The sequence below is a fragment of the Schistocerca cancellata genome, chromosome 2, assembly GCF_023864275.1.
Source record: "Schistocerca cancellata isolate TAMUIC-IGC-003103 chromosome 2, iqSchCanc2.1, whole genome shotgun sequence".
Classification (NCBI taxonomy): Eukaryota; Metazoa; Arthropoda; class Insecta; order Orthoptera; family Acrididae; genus Schistocerca; species Schistocerca cancellata.
The window spans coordinates 234,706,758-234,729,640 of NC_064627.1; the positions used below are offsets into that span (position 1 = coordinate 234,706,758).

A 22,883-nucleotide genomic window follows, 5' to 3' on the forward strand; every position below is an offset into this window, starting at 1 on the left:
TATTAGCTTAGGAATAGCACACTAAACGTAGTAGATGACTTTTGCTAATTGGGCAAGAAAATAACTTTTTAAATGAACACATCGCCATTTGACTGTATTGTTACTTATTTAAGGTCAGACCAGGTTTCGGGCTTCTATGCCATTTTCAAGTGACAGTTTGTCATGAACATATAATGTAGGACATAAAGTCAATCACTTGAAATTGGTACAGAAGACAGAAACCTGGGTCGTAATTAAGTAAACAACAGTACAGTCAAATCGTCGTGTGTTCATTTAAAAATGATTGTATGACTGTTGCTCAGCAGCGTCAAAGTAACTGATAAAAATTGCAGATTGGCAATACAAGGAAAACTATTTCTGAAACAAGAGGAATTTGTTAACAAATAATATAAAATTATCTGACATGAAGTCTTTTCTGAGGGTATTTGTCTTGAGCATAGTTTTGTATAGAAGTGAAATGTGGTCAAAAACAGCCTAGACTAGAAGTGACAACAAGCTTTTGAAATGGTTCAAATGGCTGAAATGGCTCTGAGCACTATGGGACTCAACTTCTGAGGTCATTAGTCCCCTAGAACTTAGAACTAGTTAAACCTAACTAACCTAAGGACATCACACAAATCCATGCCCAAGACAGGATTCGAACCTGCGACCGTAGCGGTCTCGCGGTTCCGGACTGCAGCGCCTAGAACCGCACGGCCACTTCGGCCGGCCTTTTGAAATGTGCTGCTACAGAAGAGAGTTGAAGATTTGATGCGTTGATCAGTAACTAATGAGGAGGTACTGAGTCAAATTGAGAAAACTGAAATTTACGGCACAACTAGAAGGTTGATAGGAGACGTCCTGCAGTGTCAAGGGTTCAATAATTTGGTAATGGACGGAAAAGGAGGGAGGGTGTAAAAATATTAGAGGAAGACCGACGATTGAGTAGGCTACAGTAAGCAAGCTTAAATGGATGTAGGTTGCAGCAGCTGCTCAGAGGCGAGACATGCACAGAACAGATTAGTGCGAGGAAATGTATCAAACCAATCTTAGGACTCATTCACGCCGTTCGGTTTTGGCCGAGTGGTTCTAGGCGCTTCAGTCTGGAACCGCGCCACCGCTACGGTCGCAGGTTAGAATCCTGCCTCGGCCATGGATGTGTGTGATGTCCTTAGGTTAGTTAGGTTTAAGTAGTTCTGAGTTCTAGGGGACTGATGACCTCAGATGTTAAGTCCCATACTGCTCAGAGCCATTTGAACCACTGACTCGTTCACGTTTGCAATCGTCTCAGCACATTTACTAGTCATTCATGGACGTACACACCGTCATGACAATTAAAAAATACACTGACTGAAAAATAAAACTGCAACACCAGGAAAGAGTTCTGCGAAATAAACGAAAGTTGATATGCGTGTTTTTATACCTAAAAGCTGATGTCTGTTTATATAACGCGCCAGTCACGGAAGAGTGGTGCAAGCAGCTACAATGCAAATCATGTTTGATTTAGTTACCTTTGAGACTGGGTGTTGAGTTGAAGTTAAGTCAAGAATTCCTTTAAGGCGACAAAGACGTTATCATCACCACTTCACAGTGTCGTGTAATACGGCTACGAGAAGCTGGATGCTCCTTCTACGACTCTGCAGAAAGATTGGGTAAGAATGTAGCCATTGCATATTATTGTTGGCAGCGGTGGTCACGGGAATGTACAGTCGCAACACATCTGGGTTCCCGACGGTCACGTGACACTACAGGGAAGACCCCCAGCGTGTTCGCCGTTTCGTTCTGGGGCGTCGTACTGCATCTGCTGCAACAGTACGAACAGCGTTTGGCAACACAATGACAACGAACCGTTAAAAATCTGTCACTTGAAGGACAGCTCCGAGCCAGACGCCCTGCAGCGTGCATTCCACTAACCCCATACCACCACCTTTTGCGACTTCAGTGTTGTCAAGCTAGAGCACGGCGTTCCGTATTACGTTCCTGAACCCACCGATTCCATATTCTGCCAACAGTCATTGGATCTCGACCAACGCGAGCAGCAATGTCGCCATACGATAAACTGCAATCGCGACAGGCTACAATCCGACCTTTATCAAAGTCGGAAACGTGATGGTACGCATTTCTCCTCCTTACACGAGGCATCACAACAACGTTTCACCAGGCAACGCCGGTCAACGGCTGCTTGTGTATGAGAAATCGGTTGGAAACTTTCCTCGTGTCAGCACGTTGTAGGTGTCGCAACCGGCGCCAACTTTGTGTGAATGCTTTGAAAAGCTAATCATTTGCATATCACAGCATCTTCTTCCTGTCGGTTAAATTTCGCGTCTGTAGCACGTAATCTTCGTGGTGCAGCAATTTTAATGGCCAGTAGTGTATTTTGGGTTTTTTGTTTTTTTTCCTTGGTAAATTAAGTCCAAGTTCTGGAATGAAGTTTAAAAAGAGTGTTTTCTTCCACTGTGCAATCGAAACTGCTGCGCTCTCACAGGTTGGAGTGTCTCCTGGAAAACGTGGAATTCTCAGAGAATTAAATCTTACCTGGAAAAATCAGGGTAATCTCAGGAATTCTTTGTTTTTAGCTTAATGTTGGCATTTGATTTTATTGAGCTTTATGAATCACAAATTTTAAATCACTTACTTCCGGATAATTCAAAAAGGACCAGATTTCAGAAGTTTATTACAAACTATAAAAGATAGAAACGCATGACGCCTGTCACTGGCTGGAGGCAAGTTCGAAGTTTAGACGCAGCTGCAATATTGTTAATTTTCAGCAACAATTTTCTGTGAATATGCGCGAAATCAATCCATTGTTCAAGCGCAACGTGCATTCCGCCATCGATTCGGCCAGAAGCCGCCTCTGCACTAGCATGTTTATGAATGCCATAGAAAATTCTTGGAAGCTGGTTGCGTATGCAAAGGGAACACCACCGGTCGGGCACGAAAGTCTGATGAAGATGTCGAGTGCATCCGAGATGTTTTCACACAAGACCGTTTCGATGTTTCTCGAGCAACGCATAGTGCTCATGTTGAGTGCGTGGTATGTATTTATCTATCACAAAACTATCAACCTTCCTCTATCCAGTGACGTGTGCAATTTGCTTCCATAGTCCGTCTGTAATAAACAGCTGAAGTCCGTTCTTCATTTCGGAATCCCTTTGCATTTCATAAGTGTGTTAATTATTTGAATATTAGTCCATATAAATTATCCGACGTTTAAAAGCTATTGAACTACAGCCGAGTGCAAAGGAAACTTATTGTAAGATGCTGTACTCCCGCCCCCGCTCACCATTCATTTCTCAGGAGCTTCTTGTTACATCCTCTTCCTCCCAATACCTGGAAGTATCAGGGAACTTTTTTCCCTTCAAGTTTCAGTAGCCACACTGTCTCATTTATTTAGGAGAGAGCGAACCCTTGTCTGACAAGGGGAGTACAGCACCTCCAACGGCTGAATCCAAATAAAAATTATTTTATGATCCAGAGATGTGCCTGTTCTACCACCCAGCATATTTAAAATTCTGAATTTGTGTGAGGTTGATGTTTCAAGGTTAACTAGAGAAGAACAAGTCGCTCAAGAAACAATACCGCCAACAGATACGCTATGTGATCAAACGTATCCAGACACCTGGCTGAAAATGACTTAAAAGTTCGTGGCACCCTCCACCGGTAATGCTGGAATTCAATATGGTGTTGGCCCACCTTCAGCCTTGATGAAAACTTCCACTCTCACAGGCATAAGTTCAGTCAGGTGCTCGAAGGTTTCTTGGGGAATGGCAGCCCATTCTTCACGGAGTGCTGCACTGAGGAGAGGTATCGATGTCGGTCGGTGAGGCCTGGCACGAAGTCGGCGTTCCGAAACATCCCAAAGGTGTTCTATAGGATTCAGGTCAGGACTCTGTGCAAGCCAGGCCATTACAGGGATGTTATTGTCGCCTCAGGCTGTGCATTATGAACAGATGCTCGATCGTGTTGAAAGACGCAGTCGCCATCCCCGAATTGCTCTTCAACAGTGGGAGCAAGAAGGTGCTTAAAACATCAATGTATGCCAGTGCTGTGATAGTGCTAAGCAAAACAAGGGGTGCAAGTCCCCTCCACGAAAAACACGACCACACCGTAACACCACCGCCGCCTCCGAATTTTACTGTTGGCACCCCAAAGGAGATTCATCAGAGAATGAAAGCAGTTTACGGTGATTGTGTTGATATGAGTACTGTGCGTCGTTAGGCGAGTAAGTTTAAAGATGTTGAGGCGGGAACATCTGACCTGTGTGACAAACAGAGTCGGACGTCCTGTGGCAGCAAGCACAGAGTTTCACAAGCAAAATGTTGACAGATTGATTCAGGACGATCGTCGTATCACTCAGAGGGAAATTACAAACATTTCATAAGGACGTGAGGGTCACATTATTGCTTTGCTTGTCTGTCGGAAGATCAGTGCACGATGGGTACCCCACATGCCGACTCCTGAAATGAAAGTGCACAGACTTGAAATTTGCCGGGATCTCCTCTCGCGTTACGAGAATGAAGGTGGCGCCTTTCTCCATTCAATTGTGACTGGAGACGAAACGTGGGTACACCATTACGACCCGAAGACGAAACGTCAGTCGATGGAATATCGACATAAAGACTCGCCCCAGAAAAAGAAATTCAAGACGCAGCCCTCAGCTGGAAAAATCGTGGCCACAGTGTTCTGGGACGCAGATGGTGTTATCCATGTTGACTTCCTTGATCATGGAACAACAAATTCAGAGCATTACATCACACCGCTGCAAACTCTGAAACGACGGCAACGAGCGTCCGACAATGCCAAACCACACACTTCACGTGCCACCACAGCAGAACTTCACAGACTGAATCTCACCTGTTCCCGATAATGACAGACTATCTGCGGTGACGTCAATATGCTTCTGATGAAGACGTTGAGAGAACTGTAGGACTGTGGTTGCGGAAACAGAGTGGCGACTTCTTCCGTGACGTTGGCAGAAATGTATCCAATTGACTGGTGATTATGTGGAAAAGTGAATATTGGTAATTAAAGATCACATTCTAAAGATTATTTCTGCGTTTGATTTATTAAAATATTCCCATCCAAACCCAATTAACGAAGGTGGAGGCATTTTTCATTCAACCCTCGTAATACTACAATAACTCTGCCTATTACATCTTCTTTCCTGCAACATGCAGATGAACGTGTTCTTGAGTGCTTTGGCTAGTTCACGGCACAGTCCCAAATATTGTTCTGACATTTAGGATCGCTGCATAGGTAGGAGGATAGCTCTAAGCGTCGCCTCCGTAGCGTCTATAACCCTTTCATACTTTTCACACTGACTACCCCTGTCCCAGTGCATCACTTACTGTGGGCGCCCTACTTTTTATTTCAGATGCCTGAGAGAACATTTCCACAATCAGGATTTCCGGTAGCGTGTTGACGAGCATTTCGATTTATGAAATAATTTTTGCTGCTTCAGTCAGTAAAAATTATTTCATAAACTTCCACTGACATGGCAAAAGTCATGGGATACCCGATGATATCGTATTGGACCTCGTTTTGCTTGGGGCAATTAAGCAACTCTACGTGGCATGGACTCAACAAGTCGTTCGAATTCCTCTGCAGAAACACCGAGCCCTGCTGCCTCTATAGCCGCGTTCTCGAACTGACCTCTCGACTATGTCCCATAACATTCGATGGGATTCATGTCGAGCGATCTGGGTGGCCAAATCATTCGCTCGAATTGTTCAGAATTTTCTTTAAAACAATTGCGAACAGTTATGGCCCAGTGACGTGGAATATTGCCATCCGTAAAAATTCCAAAGTTGTTTGGGAACATGACGTCCATGAATGGCTGCAAATGGTCTCCATGTAACCGAACATAACCATTTCCAATCAATGATCGGTTCAGTTAGACCAGAGGACCCAGTCTATTCCATGTAAACGCAGCCCACGCCATTGTGAAGCTACCACCAGCTGGCACACTGCCTTGTCAACAACTTGGGTCCACGGCTTCGTAGGGTCTATGCCACACACTAACCCTACCATCAGCTCTTACTAACAGAAATCGGGACTCATCTGATCCGGCCACTGTTTCCCAGTCGTCTGTAGTCCAGTCAATATGGTCACGAGCCCAGGAGAAGTGCAACAGGCAATGTCGTGCTGTTAGCAAAGGCACTCGTGTCGATCGTCTGCTGCCATAGCACATTAAGGCCAAAATTTCGCCGCCCTGTCCTAACGGGTACGTTCGTCGTACGTCCCACATTGATTTCTGCGGTTATTTCACGCAGCCTTGCTTGTCTTTTAGCACTGATAACTCTGTGCAAACACTGCTGCTCTCGATCGTTAACTGAAGGGCATCGGCCACTGCGTTTTCCGTGGTGGGAGGCAATGCCTGAAATTTCGTATTCTCGGCACACTCTTGACATTGTGGATCTCGGAATACCGAATTCCCTACCGATTTCCGAAATGGAATGTCACATGCGTCCAGCTCCAACCAGCATTCCGCGTTCAAAGTCTTATTTCCCGTGTGCGGCCATAACCACGTTGGACACCTTTTCACATGAATCATCTGAATACAAATGAGAACTCCGCCAATGCAGTGCCCTTTTATACGAGGGTGAGTCAAATGAAATCCTTAAATATTTTTTAAAATATTACTTACTGTGCAGAAGTGGTACAAAGCTGCATCGCTCTCCAACATAATCTCCCCCACGCTCAATGCAAGTCCTCCAGCGCTTACAAAGTGCATAAATTCCTTTAGAGAAAAATTCTTTTGGTAGCTCGCGCAACAACTCATGCACCGCGTGCCGTACCTCTTCATCAGAACGGAACTTCTTTCCTCCCACTGCGTCTTTGAGTGGTCCAAACATATGGAAATCACTTGGGGACAAGGTCTGGTGAGTAAGGTGGATGAGGAAGACACTCAAAATGCAGGTCTGTGATTGTTGCAACTGTTGTACGGGCAGCGTGGGGCCTTGCGTTCTCATGTTGCAAAAGGACACCTGCTGACAGCAAACCACGTCGCCTTGATTTGATTGCAGGCCGAAGATGATTTTTTAGGAGATCTGTGTATGACGCACTGGTGACAGTGGTCTCTCTAGGCATGTAATGCTCCAAAATGACGCCTTTTTCGTCCCAAAAGAGATTCAACATAACCTTCCCTGTTGTTTGAAACTACTTTGGTTTTGCAAGCTGCGACATCGTCGCGAAAAAACACAGTGACCCGTATATGTAATAAGTTTCTTTAAGTCTATTGTCACAATCTTTTTTGTTTAACAGATTACCGGTTTCGGTCTTTAATGACCATCATCAGATCTGTTTCATAAAAAGGACTTTGTTTTTATGAAACAGATCTGATGATGGTCATTAAAGACCGAAATCGGTAATCTGTTAAACAAAAAAAGATCGTGACCATAGACGTAAATTAAAGAAACTTATTACTTTGGTTTTGGTGATGAGGAATGGCGCCATTCCTTGTTCGCTCTCTTCGTTTCCGTTTGGCGGAAGTTAACACAGGTTTCGTCCCCAGTAACGATTCTTACAAGGAAGCCATCACCTTCTCTCGTTCAAAGCGCCGAAGAAGTTCTTCACAAGGATCGACACGTCGTTCTCTCATTTCAGGAGTCAGCTGCCTTGGCACCCATCTTGCAGATACTTTGTGAAACTGGAGCACATCATACACAATGTGGTGTGCCGGCCCATGACTAATCTGTAAACATGCTGCAATGTCATTCAGTGTCACTCGGCGGTTTTCCTTCAGTACGGCTACAACTGCTGCAATGTTCTGTCGAGTCGCAACTCGTTGTGCCTGACCTGGACGAGGAGCATCTTCCGCTAAAGTCACACCATTTGCGAACTTTCTATTCCAATCGTAGACTTGCTGCTGTGACAAACATAAATCACCGTACTGAACCTTCATTCGTCGATGAATTTCAATAGGTTTCACACCTTCACTATGCAAAAACCGAATAACAGAACGCTGTTCTTCCCTAGTGCAAGTCGCAAGTGGGGCGGCCATCTTTATGCTGATACTGTGACGCTGTATGTGCATCTGCACTACGCTGCCACCTACAGGCCATTCTGCACGTTGTTTGTAGCACCCTTACCAACGTACAGGATAACGGCGCGAAATTTCGATTTGTTATTACAAATTTAAGGTTCTCATTTGACTCACCCTCATATCTCGTGTACGCGATACTACCGCCATCTGTGTATTACCCCATGGCTTTTGTCACCTCAGTGTATGATACAGTCACAGACCTCAAACAGTTCCATACAACGTGGATAAATTCAAGTACAGTAATGCTGCTGATAGTAAGGAATTCAACGGCTCCTAGCGCGGAGTACAGCAGCTACAAAGATTGATTCAGCTGTCGTTGACCTGCAGTACCGACACTACTGGCACCATGTACTCGTACCTTAAGTACAGAGCTGTCTCCTCAGCACAGGAACCAATTTTCTCCAGCGCAGACAACGAGATTTTCACCCACACCTGCTAGCTGTGATCCTTTCCGGACGCTACACACACTGTTCTCCAGGCCTTAGCAAAGCACACAGACACCATTCCATTGGTGGAGCTGCTTCGGGAGGAAGTCTTATCACTACCTATCTGTTCCAGTTACCATTTGATCCGGCTTCTGAACTATGCAGCGCCGTCTTAGGTAGTTTGCAGATGACGCTGTCTTTTATCGACTAATAAAGTCATCAGAAGATCAAAACAAATTGCTAAACGATTTAGAGAAGGTATCTGAATGGTGCGAAAATTGGCAGTTGACCATAAATAACGAAAAGTGTGAGGTCATCCACATGAGTGCTAAAAGGAATTCGTTAAACTTCGGTTACACGATAAATCAGTATCATCTAAAAGCAGTAAATTCAACTAAATGCCTAGGTACTACAATTACGAACAACTTACACTGGAGTGAACACACAGAAAATGTTGCGGGAATGTTAAACAAAGACTGCGTTTTATTGGCAGGATACTTAGAAAATTTAATAGATCTACTAAGGAGACTGCCTACACTACGCTTGTCCGTCCTCTTTTTAGAATACTGCTGTGCGCTGTGGGATCCTTACCAGATAGGACTGACGGAGTACATCGAAAAAGTTCAAAGATGGGCAGCACGTTTTGTATCATAGCGAAATATACGAGAGAGTGTCACAGAAATGATACAGGATTTGGGCTGGACATCATTAAAAGAAAGGCGTTTTTTGTTGCGACGGAATCTCCTCACGAAATTCCAATCACCAACTTTCTCCTCCAAATACGAAAATATTTTGTTGACACTGACCTACATAGGGAGAAACGATCACCACGATAAAATAAGGGAAATCAGAGCTGGTATGGAAAGATACAGGTGTTCGTTCTTTCCGCGCGCTATACGAGATTGGAATAATAAAGAATTGTGAAGGTGGTTCGATGAACCTTCTGTCATGCACTTAAATATGATTTGCAGAGTATCGATGTAGATGTAGAGTTTCGAACAGGTTCTTCAGAATACAAAACGAGACGTAGCCAAGTTACATCTACACACCAACTCTACAAGCCACTGTCCACTGCATGGCAGAGGGTACTCTGTGTGAATAACAGCGACATTTTGGCCTCGTCCATTCCCGTATGGAGCGAGGAAAACATACGTTATGCCTATATGCCTATACATTTGCATCTATACTCCGCAAGTCACCCTACGATATGTGGCGGAGGGTACACTTTTTGTACCACTATTCTTTCTCTCCCTTCACTACTACATTCGCAAATAGTGTATGGGAAGAGTAACTGTCGATAAACCTCCGTATGACATCTAATATCTTTGATTTTCTCGTCGTGATCATTTCGCAAGACATACGTGGGAGGAAATAATACGTTGCCTGCCTATTCCTTGTACGTATGCTCTCGGAATATCGACAGTAAACAACTCCGTGACACACACTGCGTCTCTTGTAACATTTATCACTGGACTTCGTTGATCATCTACAAATTACATTTCTTTTAGATTTTTCGACTGGATCCGATCCTGGCATCATCTTCTCCTATAATCAGTTTCATGTGGTCATTCCATTTTAGGACGCTCTGGCTCCTTACTACTAGACGTCTTACAGTTGTTTTTGCCAATAGCTTACTCGAAGTCTTAAGCCTGAAGACTGGTTTGATGCAGCTCACCACACTAGTCTATCCTATGAATACCTCATCTCTGCTTAACCACTGCAACCTACATTCTTTTGAACCTGGTTAACTTTGGTGGCCTTCCTCTACTATTTTAACCCCCCCCCCCTCTACCTCCCTTTCTTCTACAGTGCCCTCCATTACCAAACTTATGATACCTTGATACCTCAGGATATGCGTGGTACTGGTTTATTACATGCACAAATCAGTGCTAATAATCTCATACAGTCAAAGTCGCAAATAAACTGGCCAGTATATTATGAAAACTAAAAAGGTACACAGTTATCCATCATTTTGTACACCCCGCTTACTGTAGGACATTTATTTCTGTACGACCTAAGTTTTCCTAAATACACAGCAATGAATAAGAAAAAAATCTTAGTTTTCCACTCCACATCCCCTAATCGAAATTTACGTGTGTGTATCTGCCGGTTGCTGCGAGAAGACATCTTATTCAGCTCATCCGTTACGCTGAATTCACTATCGATATTTTCTCTGTTGTGACCGTTTCCATAACAACTTGCCACGCACAAAACGACCTACGTCCTCGAAGGGCTTCGATGAGCAGTGCTGCTAAAATTTAAGATTACTTTAGGAACAGCAGTCACCAGTAAAGAAGCAGCACATTGTTTTGTAATGAAAATGTGACAGAATTAACAGCAGTTAGAGAAGAGGAAGGATACGCTATGAGTAAAGTAAAGAAAAATGTTGAAAAAGACAGATGCGAAGGGGGGCGGGAGTGAGTATGGGTGTCCGCAAAAATTTACCCGTGGCCGGGCAGGAAGTGAGGAGGGGGAAGGTGTAGGCTGCAACGAAAAAATGGTATAATTGTCCATAGGCATTGTTGCAACAAAACATATGTTATACAGCAACTGCTAAAGCCACAGTACTGTCACACTGCTACTGGCCACGCAATGCTATAACAGAATCACTGGAAATCACTTCTGGAAGTGTATTACAATTCTATAATGAATAAAAATTCAGTACTCCAGATTTATGATTATGAAGGGGAGCGAATAGCCCCCTCCCCCCCCCCCCAACCTTGAGAATGCCCGCGGGGGGGGGGGGGGGGGGGGGAGGTAGCGAAGGAATGATTAGAACACACACGCGAGTTTGCCTTCTTGGTGTAACAGAGGAGCAAGGACAACATGCTCTACAGGAATAACGAAAGAGTGTGAGGAGAACGCAGGAAGGACAAGACATCTTCATTTTCCAAAATAAACCGACAGACAAATGGAAAAAAATGTTGACGTTAGGCATAAAGAGGGTGGGAGAGCACGACATTCGTGGGTGGCACGTATGATTACGAGTATAAATAGTCATATTCTCAGACCAACATGATCATAAAACCGAGGTTACGATGTGCAATTTAAAACACAGAATTAGAGGCATCTGCTATATTTGTGATGCCGTGCTTTCCAGGAGCTGCGCGATCTATCAAGGGAAGCACACAGCTGACGGAGTGACTACTTCGCAACACGACGGTGGCAGTCTACGACGATGACACTGCCATCCTCGCGCAAGATTGGAAGCCGTCTAACATTAACTCACGACTACAAACTGCACTCAGAGCGGCAGAGCCTTGCTGGTGAAATGGCGTGTTAAGAGTAAACGTCGACAAGTGCGAAGCCGTTCTGTTCACTAGAAGACCGAAACTACTGCGCAAATATCAACACTGCAACCTAACAACACTACATGCACGCCCAGTACGTTTCCGACAGAAGGTCAAATACCTCGGTGTCTGGCTGGACCGGAAACTACTTTGGGGGGGACCACATTCAACACGTGACCAACAAAGCAAATGCGAGGCTCAAACAACTCTACCCTATGCTTAAAAGGCCTAGCAAGCACACTGAATAGGAGGGTGTCCAGGTCCATGTACACCACACTTATCAGACCTCTGATGACGTATGCTGCTCCCGTCTGGGGATACGCTGCGCCCACTCGCCTGCGCCGCCTGCAGCTCATACAGAACAATGTACTCAGAACCATAAGCAACGCTCCGCGCTACACACAAAGCGCGGATCTTCACCAGGAATATCGGCTAGATACCATCTTACAGGTATTCCAAAAACTCTCCACACGACTGTACCGAAACACGATACAATAGCGTAAACCGTTTATCCTCTATCTGGATAACTACGACCACAACCACAGACGGAAACATAATAGACCAAAGACACTATTAGCAAGAAACTAAACATCTATGGTCCATAGCAAGCTAACACGACGGTACTGGCGAGCCCCTGCAACACAGCTACTACTGCCAACCCAGGATGCTCGGCCCACCGAAAAACAGGCAATCGCTGGGAAGCCGTACTGTACACAGCACGCAAACCAACCACACACACACTACACTGTGAGCTGATCTATGACCGATCACTCACTAATGTGTGACGATCTTTAACTGTTACAGGGACGCAGAAGCTGCAGCAGGCCCTACAACGAGCACCCGCAACAACAAAGGTAACGATGCACGATACCTCGCACTAACATAACCACACCTTGCATGCACTGTCGCAGCTACCAAGCCGCTGCTGCCCTTATTACCCGTCCTACTGTCGCAGAGGTTTTTTACCTTGGCACTTTTTCCCTCTGCCCTTACAAACCGCTATCCTTCGATCGCTCTAGTCCACTTTCTGTCTCCTGACGGTCCATGTCAATGAGTAATTCTATCTAGACGCATGGACAACATCACAGCCCACATCCTGTGACTCACGATTTGAAAACTAACATATTATACGGAAGTGATAGTAGAACTTTTGGTTTGGTCACCACGTTCGTACGGGCGTGGAGGAGCCCCATCCAAATTTTCCCTCATGTGTCTTAAGGATGTAGTACCTGGACATACATAGTTGTAACAAATGCTGCTGCTTTAGTACGGCCAGCTTCTCGAGGGTTTGTGACGACTCGAGGTTCCGTTTTACGAGACTACTTAACACATTACCGGAGCACCGGCCTAAGCAAAACACTAAGTCCGATCGTTTCGGCATTAATTTTTTTATTTTCCATAGGAGACTGGTATCATTACAAGTTACAACGAAGCACGTTACTTCAGAAAACAACAACAATAATAATAATAACGAAATGGCAGAGTCGAAGCAAGGTAGCCATACTAAAGAATACTGATGAGTATTTATTTATCTTAACACATATGTGCGTATCGCAATGAAGTCATAGCGGACTATACCTGCTTTGAATAATGGACACTGTATTTGTACTACTTTTGAAGAGCAATAGGAAACAGCTGTGTCCCCTATTCGTGGAATGGGCCGACGCCGCCTGCTTTCTTACCCACTGTGTTAAAGATCGCTTCATTTCGATACCAAAAGTGATCGAGATGCTAGTCGACAGCTCATAACCACCCGGGACGATCTTTCATTTCTGTTCATGCCAAATACACTGTTAATGTGTTTTTTAACTGGAGCCGTTACCAGTAGTTTCAACGGCGAATGAACAGCAGGCACCCAAGCGTCTGGTGGAAGCTTAGAACAAAAAATAACGAGACCTGAACTTCATTAGGACAGATTTGTGGTCTGCCACTGCTCGGTGGTAGGCGCTCTCCTACGGCATGCAACTGCTCGAAAAACTTTGAATCTCGATTTATTGAAAGTGCTTGAAAAGCTTATTATTAGAGCAGCATTTTTTGTTACATCTAAGTACGTACTACAATCTTGACACAGCAAAATCAATTACCTGTTGTGTGTATGCTTCCCTTGTTTGTAAGAAGTCATTTCATTATTAGTTTCTCCATGTTCGAAGGGCGACGATGGCACAACTGTATGTTAAATTAATGAAAAGTGGCGTCAGCTGCTAATGAGACGTTTATTCTAGGCTTTTTTCAAATGTGTCTGCAACTGCCGTTGTTAACGCATAACATGATTGATGTAGACACATTTTACATAACAGAAGATGAATAACTATGCTAAGATACGTACAGTGTAAGTACAGAAACAATCTATACTTCCACTGCGCTATAGCGAAGCAACGACAAATAGTAAAAACAACAGAAGTGGACTTAAAAATTGACGCTTGCTTAGTGTACTACAAAAGTTATGCTGATAACGTATTCCGTCTTATTCTGTGGCTCACAACGAGAATATGTCCGCAGTTCGTGGTCAAGGGCTGCCTCTGGATCACGGGGGTTCCGGGTTCGATTCCCGGCCACGTTGGGGATTTTCTCTGCCCGGGGACTGGGTGTTTGTGTTGTTCTCATGATTTCATCATCATCATTTGTGAGAGTGACTAGATTCGATTGTGAAAAGAAAATGGACTGTGTAAAAATTGGTACGGGAGTTATTACAGTGCAGTCGAGTGTCCCACAAACCAAACATCATCATCACAACAAGAATTTGACCAGTGTGTAAATGTCTCTAACAAAATGCATTATAATAGTGTTTTTACTGGCAAGCACCAGCGGAAAAACAGCATTAATTTTTTAGATATTTCCACTGCCATGAATCAACATAGACATGCTTTTGGTATTTATCACATACCTAAAAAGTCCCATGTGCGCTCTCACATACCGCTAGCGTTTATTGTTACTCTTCTGCTAATGCATAGAGGTGAGGTAGGAGATTACAGCATTTTCCAGCTCTTTCCTGAAGCTGCGGTGATTTTCTTCGTCAGTAGGTTTCGAGAGGGTGCGTTTCTGGATGAGGAATCGAATATATTGCTTCCCCCCAACTTATACCTGCCGAGGAGATCACGAATGTAGAATTAGAGAGATTCGAGCGCGCACGGAGGCTTTCCGGCAGTCGTTCTTCCCGCGAACCATACGCGACTGTGGGAGGTAATGACATGGGCACGTAAAGTGCCCTCCGCCACACACCGTTGGGTGGCTTGCGGAGTATAAATGTAGATGAATGCGACGTCTACCTGTACTATTACTGTTCTATCGTGTTAGCGGTCTCTGAGATCGCAAGTGCGACTTTGCGTTATAGATTCAGTAGCCAGGTCTTCTACTGTTCGTGTTATGGAACCTGATTTTGAGGATACGTTTAAAAAAAAAAAACCTGTGGACAGTTTAGGAAGTGATGTTGGATCAGATGGTGACAACCAAACTGAAAGCGAACATAATTCAGAATAGGAACAGTGCGAAAGTGAAGACGATTTTGTTTTCCCACCTGTGAATTCCTTGAATGAAACGTGATGACGACAGAAGTGTAGAGACTGAATCTTTAGTAAAGGTTTTGCTAGAAGTATATATGGTTGAAACAAATCATTCTTGTCGTCGAAGCCTCTTCCAACGTTGGCCAATTGCATTTTTTCCACATGTTGGACATAAGTGGGGTGTATGGGTTTGTCCTTCATAATTCTTACAAAGGCGACACTCTGATATGTAGCTTTAATTTTGTTAACTCCTTGGTGGCACCACACATAAAAAGCGAGTCATTGACTATGACCTACCCCGTGTACTTTGTGCATCCATTCACCGTAGAGGAGGAGTATATTAGTGTTTTAACGTCCCGTCGACACGAGGTCGGGTTAGGGAAGGATGGGGAAAGAAGTTTGCTGTGCCCTTTCAAAGGAATCATTCCGACATTTGCCTGGAGCGATTTAAGGAAGTCACGGAAAACTAAATGAGGATGGGCGGACGCGGGTTTGATCAGTCATCCTCCGGAATGAGAGTCCAGTGTGCTCACCACTGCGGCATCTCGTTCGGTATCCCATTCACGGTGTTTTGGGTGTAGAGAACGGAATTCGTTGTAGAACGATTAGAAAAACGCAAAACATGCCCCACCTGTGGCCCAAAAACGAATACAAACGTGCCTTCGTTGCAAGAAACCAATCTGACTCTAATCTCTCCAAAAATGTCCTGCGAGTGCAAACAAAACCTCTGTGAAGGAAACTAATAACCTACAAAGTAGTAGTGAAATTTTCATTTTTTGAATGTTTTATGGGATTTTTTACGTTTTATTATTACATGTATAATACAAAATAAAAAAGATATAGCAAAAAGTAAAGTTTGGAGTGCAAGGTATTTGAGTTTCCATAATATTAACATTAGCATGTAATACTGTGTTCATTTTGATCAGCTTTCTGTTTAAATGCGTTTTTTCGTAAAAATAATCTTTAAAATTTATTTGAATATATATTTTGTGTGGTATTACTCTAACCTTTTGCATAAAAGCTTTACGTTTTTCACTGAAATTGTTAAATGCAATTTTTATGGCTATTTAAATACACCAGTCTGTTAGGCTGTACCTGGGACAGAGTGCGACAAAAAAATGACCCAAGGGTTAAACTGCCACAACATGCTAGTGAAGTAAAAACGGAATTTCGCTGGTTGCGAAATACGGCCAGGAATGACGGCTATCACAGCATGGTCGATGATGAAATTTATAATTCATTAAATCTAATAGGAATCAACGAACACAAAACGGGGTACTACATAACAAACAATTCGTACTGTTTCCTTTCAATGGGCAGGTCTAACGTAGACTGCATAGTCTTTAAAAATGATGTAAACATCGCATATACATCTCAGCCAACATTTTTATGTCTTTTAATATATGGCATTAACACAACGCAAGACATATCAAAACTGTGGCAAACACAAAATTTAGTGCCCTGAATGCAAGGCTACCTATATCAGACAAAAAGGAAGGATCTTTAAAATGCAATACAATTAAGACACAAAATTAAAACGAAAAAGACGTAAGAAGTAAGTGCACCTACGCAGCTCACTTCACACAAGATAGTCACACTGTACACAGCATCGGAAACGATCTGGTAATCCGTCAAAAATGAAGAAGGGGTACTTTATGGACGTACATAAAGAAACAGAAATTTATACCCACCTGGAAAAACCTAAGAAAAACACGCTTGAAGAGCAATACACACTAAGAAACACCGGTTTTGGCAACGTCCTTTACAGATGCTGCGCAACTTCGAAAATGTTTACGAGTATGCTTTTGTAAGCAGTCTGCGGTGCGTCTAATCTACACCAGAGCCCTCTAGTGTCCCCTGTGGTTCAACTTTAGCACGCTAGAGGGCATAACTTTCCACTCACTTTGACGTCACGTCCACTGCGACTATATTACACTTTTATTAAATCTAAAAAAAAGTATTACTCTTTTGTTGGTAAAGCATGCATTTTGATATTTTTACACGTCAGAATACAACATTTCTAAAAGCTATAGCAAGCAATGTATCAAATTGTAGACAGATTTTATAATCAAGACAAAAAGATGTCTTTGGGCATACAATTTTTTCAATTCATGCAACTTTTACTGTTTTTATCATTTGACGTTGCTTCTCTATAGTACAATGAAAGTTTTATTTCTGTTTTTTATATTATTTCTGTAGTTTTCATCTCTTGTTATGTAAAATATTTATATATCCATCGTATTATGCATTAACAATGGCAATTTCAGATTCACTTGAAAATGATGTGATATAAATGCCGAAACCGGTCGTGGACTTCATAAAGTTCTTATTAACAACGGCTTTTCATTAAATTATATTCATTTTATTGTTAACGTAGAGAGATGCTAAAGGAATAGTGGACGAGTTGACTTAATTGACGTCTATCCAGTCAGTTGTAAGCTTGACAAATGGCTAATACGTAAAGGAAGAACCGTTTCTCCTCGTGCTGCGGGAAACACACTGATATGTAGTTGGGTGTTACGTTGTTATTTTTCGTTAGCAGTTTGCTGGAGGAAAAAAAATATGACGTCTACATCTATCGTTTTTCCTTATAACGCATCGTCCCGCAGACTGGAAGGAAGCTCAGACGTTGACTATTAAATCTGCAGGGCCCATGACTAGACGATTGCATGCAAGCTGACGTCAGATCACGATGTCAATATTTAGCTGTGCTGACAGTCAGTAGTGCTTCATTCGTCGGCGCTCTGTTCTTGTGGATGTTTGTCTTACTGTAAAACAAGCCCATTTGCTAGCTAGCTCAAGTAACGTGCCTCAACTGTGCGATCCTGTGCTCCTGAACCCATCGATTTCATATTCGCGGGGTCACGATCAACGTGAACATAAACCACGTCCTGATTGATGACGACCCTGCCGCTGTCGTATTCCAACACGTTCCTCCATCCTACATGAGATATAATACGATCTTCTCACATACAGCTAATATTCAGAAGCGATTTCTGAATAAGGAACCCGCTGTGTAATGTTCTCTTATATACGGAATATATGTGACGTTACTCATATCTGCTTTGTGCAGTTGTGATGAAATGCTAATGATTTGCACATCCGAGCATCAGTTCATGGCAATTTGGATGCCGCCTTCATAGTGTTGCAGTTTTAATGGTCATCAGTGTACATCGCTAAAAATAATTGCTTACTGTAGACTGGAAATGGCAAGGAAAGCGTTTCTGAAGAAGAGAAATTTGTTAACATCGAGTGTAGATTTAAGTGTCAGGAAGTCATTTCTGAAAGTATTTGTATGGAGTGTAGCCATGTATGGAAGTGAAACATGGACGGTAAATAGTTTGGACAAGAAGAGAATAGAAGCTTTTGAAATGTGGTGCTACAGAAGAATGCTGAAGATTAGATGGGTAGATCACATAACTAATGAGGAAGTATTGAATAGGATTGGGGAGAAGAGAAGTTTGTGGCACAACTTGACCAGAAGAAGGGATCGTTTGGTAGGACATGTTCTGAGGCATCAAGGGATCACCAATTTAGTATTGGAAGGCAGCGTGGAGGGTAAAAATCGCAGGGGAAGACCAAGAGATGAATACACTAAGCAAATTCAGAAGGATGTAGGTTGCAGTAGGTACTGGGAGATGAAGAAGCTTGCACAGGATAGAGTAGCATGGAGAGCTGCATCAAACCAGTCTCAGGACTGAAGACAACAACAACAACAACAATTGGTAATGCAAGCAGTCCCTCTCTCTCTTCTTTTGTCAAACCTCGTAGTCGTCTTGCTGTGAGGAACGGATAATAACCGTTTCTGGCTGAAGTTTCCTGTGGAATTGTACATTTTTGGACGTATGTACTTTCCCATAAATAAATGTACTTAGTTTACAACACTTACATACACATCTTGCATTATTGCACCGAAGACGTGCAGAAGTTATAATTTATGTAACACATTATATGACTTTACTAATAATATACACATCAACTGGTTTTTCTAAGAAATACATCAATGGGGCAGAAAGAGTTGTCCACCAATATATCCTTAGGCATCTCTTAAACTGTACATTATTAGTAGCGAAGTTTTTTACGATTGTTACGAAGCCACATAAAATGTGTGGTCCTGAATAACGGACACATTTATGGACGAAATTAAATGATTATTAGTCTTCATATAGATTATTCGCGTTTCTACTATTGATTCCATGAAGAGAGCTCTTGCGCAGAGAAAGAGATATTGTTCATGATAAATCTCATTAAGTACAAAATATTCTGAGAAGTAGTAGTTGGTTTGCCAGCTCCTTGAACGGGCCTCGCGTTACACACTTTTGAACTCGGAAAATTGGCGTTATGAGTATGATCCCACATGAATGGTTGGCAAGTTATCTGTGGCAGTGATATTTTTCATGTCTAGTGCAAAGTGAGATCAAAAGTGCGCGAGAGTTTTTTTGGTCATGTGTTGTTTTTTATCTTTGCCGTAAGACTATAGAATCTCCTAGTTTTTGTTACTTCTCTGTTGTTTTTAGTTTTCTTCTCAGTGTGAGTTTTTCACAAATAAATTGTACTTCGTCAACTCATTATACCGGACAGCTATGCAATTATTTGCTGTAGGCAAGTCGCCTACATAATTGGTGACCCCTTCATGTCACAACTGACCAAGGACGTCAGTTCGAATCTACGTTGTTCCTCGAGCTATCCAAAATGTGCGGTTTCCAACGCCACCACACGACTGCCTATCACCCTGCCAGTAATGGTATGGTCGAACGATGGCACAGAACACTCAAAGCAGCATTGATGTGTCATCAAGAGAGATGGACGGAAGCATTACCATTAGTGTTGTTAGGCCTGCGATCAGCTCACAAACCCGATATTGGTGCATCAGTTGCCGAGATGGTTTACGGCGAGCCGCTACGAATTCCTGCAGATTATTTAGTACCAACCTTACTACCTGGATCAGAGGGCCTCACACACTGGGTGCAGCAGCTAAAACGTCACTGCACAAATATACGTTGCCCGCCACCTTCTCGCCATGGTAACCGTAAGGTGTTTGTACACAAAGACTTGTACAATTGCTCTCACGTAATGTTGCGAACAGACTCAGTCAAATCGCCTTTACAACCACCATATACGGGCCCATTTCAGGTGCTGAGTAGAAATAAGCATACCGTGGACATAATGTACAATGGTGTTCCGGCAAAGGTATCGATTGAACGTGTCAAGCCAGCATGGGTTTTACCCTCTCCGACCTCTGACACCACGCCTGTGCATCAACACCTGATGGACGCAGAGCATACCCAAACACCGCTCAGTACACCGTCCGAGACAGGTGAATCACCACCACAAACAACAACGTCACCGCCCCCGAGACATCCGACGCACACCAGAGCTGGACGTCAAATAAAATTCAAGTATCAAGATATCCCTGGGGCTCCGCACTTTAATGGGGGGGCTGTGTGGCAGTGATATTTTTCATGTCTAGTGCAAAGTGAGATCAAAAGTGCGCGAGAGTTTTTTTTGGTCATGTGTTGTTTTTTATCTTTGCCGTAAGACTATAGAATCTCCTAGTTTTTGTTACTTCTCTGTTGTTTTTAGTTTTCTTCTCAGTGTGAGTTTTTCACAAATAAATTGTACTCCGTTAACTGATTATACCGGACGGCTATGCAATTATTTGTTGTAGGCAAGTCGCCTACATATCTATTGCCAGTTGGAAACTTTTTTCGACAGTTGGATTACTGACTGACCCCGGCTTGGGGACTGAATTACATCAGAAAAAAATTAAGGGGGAGTGTTTATCAGTTTTCTCTAAAACGACCAGTCGAATGGTTGACAACCACGTGAGAAGAATTCCGGTAGCGTGTCACGTGCTTCAACATTTATGGACTTAGTAACTGTCAGTGATAAGCTGCAACTTACTTGACATATTTTATTAATTGGTAGTGAGAATAAATATAAACTAGACCCTTAACGATATTATCTGTTATGGTTTTTTGAACGAATGTGCTTAGAATTGAAATGTAAATCAGTAATAAAACGTCTCAGACATTGCCAGGCAAATGACAAAAGCTAACACGGTAATACCAAATTCTTACTACGTTCACGAAGTACACTTAGTGCTTTTCATTTCTTCCGGAGTCTCTTTTTACTTTGAATGACATGCACGTTTCTATCTGCTGGCATAACTTGCAACTTCTCATAATCTTATCTTTATGCCTTTCTTTCCCTCGTCAGCCAATTTAATGTTTCTTTTTGCACGACCCTAGATAATGCCGGTGTGAATCACAAACAAGACCACTGTTCCCATCACTCTTCCGCTACTTTAGTGCCGATCTCTCTCTATTTACCTTTTTATTATGAAGAATAATAGTGCTTCTAGTTCTCGTAATTTTATCTTTGTTTTTTTCCCTTGTCCAGCAGTTTAATAGCTCACTTTCTTAGTTATTCCATACAATGGCGGTGTTAACCACACCACTGTTTTTAACACACACTTTCTAATTTATTGTCGATCCCCTGCGTATTGGCAGTTTCCACTAGAATGTTCCAAGGAATGTTGTATGCAGTAGCGCTTCGAGTGAGCGAGGCTTAATTGTACCCATGTCAAACACATTTCCTCATTCGAACTACTGGAAGTTCCTCCACTAAGATAAACAGAAAACTCAAATAACACAGGTCTAGCAATCTATACTTCGCAATTTTTTCTCGATATTTTTAGTTGGTTTTAATGTTTTTTGATACGGTAAATTCAGAAATGTTACTGGTTTCCCCCCGTCACATAAGGTTTTTTCAGGCAGTAATGATGAGGACACAGAAATTCATACAAAACACATACCCTGACGAGAAAAATCACAACAACAAAAATTAATTAATGTAATGAAGTTTTGGGAATACATTTGACTATGTAACATTTTCAAGTGATTAATATTGCAGGATCAATGTAAGTATTGGGGCAAGGTCTGTTCTGCACCAAAATACTGTTATCCTAGATGGCAGCGATGACGTCATCAACCGGCGTCAGTTGATGACGTCATCCAAGATTGTGGCCGTGATGTCACCCAACCCCAAGGCAGTTTCTGGCCCAAAGTACCGCTATCCAAGACGGTGGGAAAGTGCCACACCCCCCTGCCACGCCCCCCCCCCCCACCTGGTGGGAAGTTCAAGTTCCATCAGGACAATGCAGCCTCTACTAACCTAAGAAAATGGGGGGGGGGGAAGAAAAGTATCCTAGGAACTGGCGCCAAGTTTGAATTATGGCGAGAAGATAGGTCAACTGGGCTACCTCTATTAACCTAAGAAAATGGCGCGAAAGAAAGGACACTTGGGCTGCCTCCATTAACCTAACCCCCACTCCCCTCCTCTCCCCTCTCCTCCACCAGAAAAATGGTGGGAAGTTCAAATTTCAACAGGATAATGCATTACACCAAGGTTATCTCTACTAACCTAAGAAATGCACGGGAAGATAGGTCACTTGGGATACCTCCACTAACCTGTCATCCAACCGCCACCTCCTACAGATTCATGGGCAAAGGACTTGATTAGTGCCAGGCTGTTGGAGAGGGGAAGGAGAGTACTTTATTTATTTTGGAATAATTTATTTAGGGATGTAGTATATTTATTACACTGATACAAGACACATGCTCTGACATGCTTGGGGTCACGC

At 43.0% G+C, this 22,883-nt stretch overlaps 1 protein-coding gene across 2 annotated transcripts in view; it reads right to left on the reverse strand.

Annotated features, from left to right (window-relative positions):
* The window catches only part of LOC126161563 (glutathione S-transferase-like), a 100,904-nt gene that overhangs the window by 58,478 nt on the left and 19,543 nt on the right, over window positions 1-22,883 (reverse strand). Inside the window, exon 1 of one of the 2 annotated variants that reach the window (XM_049917504.1) lies at window positions 16,930-17,069. The exons of the other annotated variant lie outside the window; for it this stretch is intronic. The gene's annotated coding sequence lies outside the window, so the exon portion shown is untranslated. Of the gene's footprint in view, window positions 1-16,929; window positions 17,070-22,883 lie in introns of those variants that run through there. 2 annotated transcript variants of the gene reach the window in all.